At 35.3% G+C, this 306-nt stretch overlaps 1 protein-coding gene across 1 annotated transcript in view; it reads right to left on the bottom strand.

Annotated features, from left to right (window-relative positions):
• ccr6a (chemokine (C-C motif) receptor 6a) overlaps nucleotides 1–306 on the bottom strand; it is a 5,385-nt gene that overhangs the window by 2,690 nt on the left and 2,389 nt on the right. The gene's annotated exons all lie outside the window — the stretch shown is intronic.

The following is a 306-nucleotide window of genomic DNA, read 5'->3' as shown; positions in this document are numbered from 1 at the left end:
CCAAAACAAACAGACCCGCTGATAGAAAGTTACACTGATGCTGATGTGAAGTAAATCTGTAGCTGCAGGTTTGAATGTTAAAGAATATAATCAGAAATATAACTGCAGTCTTTAAGATTTTAACTACATTAAATGAAATCACACACCTTTGAGGACGTCGGTGAACGGTGAGACCCAGTTTATGATCATAAGTTTATATCCTTGTTTAACTGGTTCATCAGTAAAAGTGAACATTTAAAGACACAGTTTAGCTTTGACATTTAAATGTGCACTACTGACCATGAACTGAAGCCATACAAATTGGCA

The sequence above is a fragment of the Morone saxatilis genome, unplaced genomic scaffold, assembly GCF_004916995.1.
Source record: "Morone saxatilis isolate NCDOM2014 unplaced genomic scaffold, NCSU_SB_2.0 Contig7, whole genome shotgun sequence".
NCBI lineage: Eukaryota > Metazoa > Chordata > Actinopteri > Moronidae > Morone > Morone saxatilis.
This window is presented reverse-complemented; position numbering and strand designations above follow the sequence as displayed.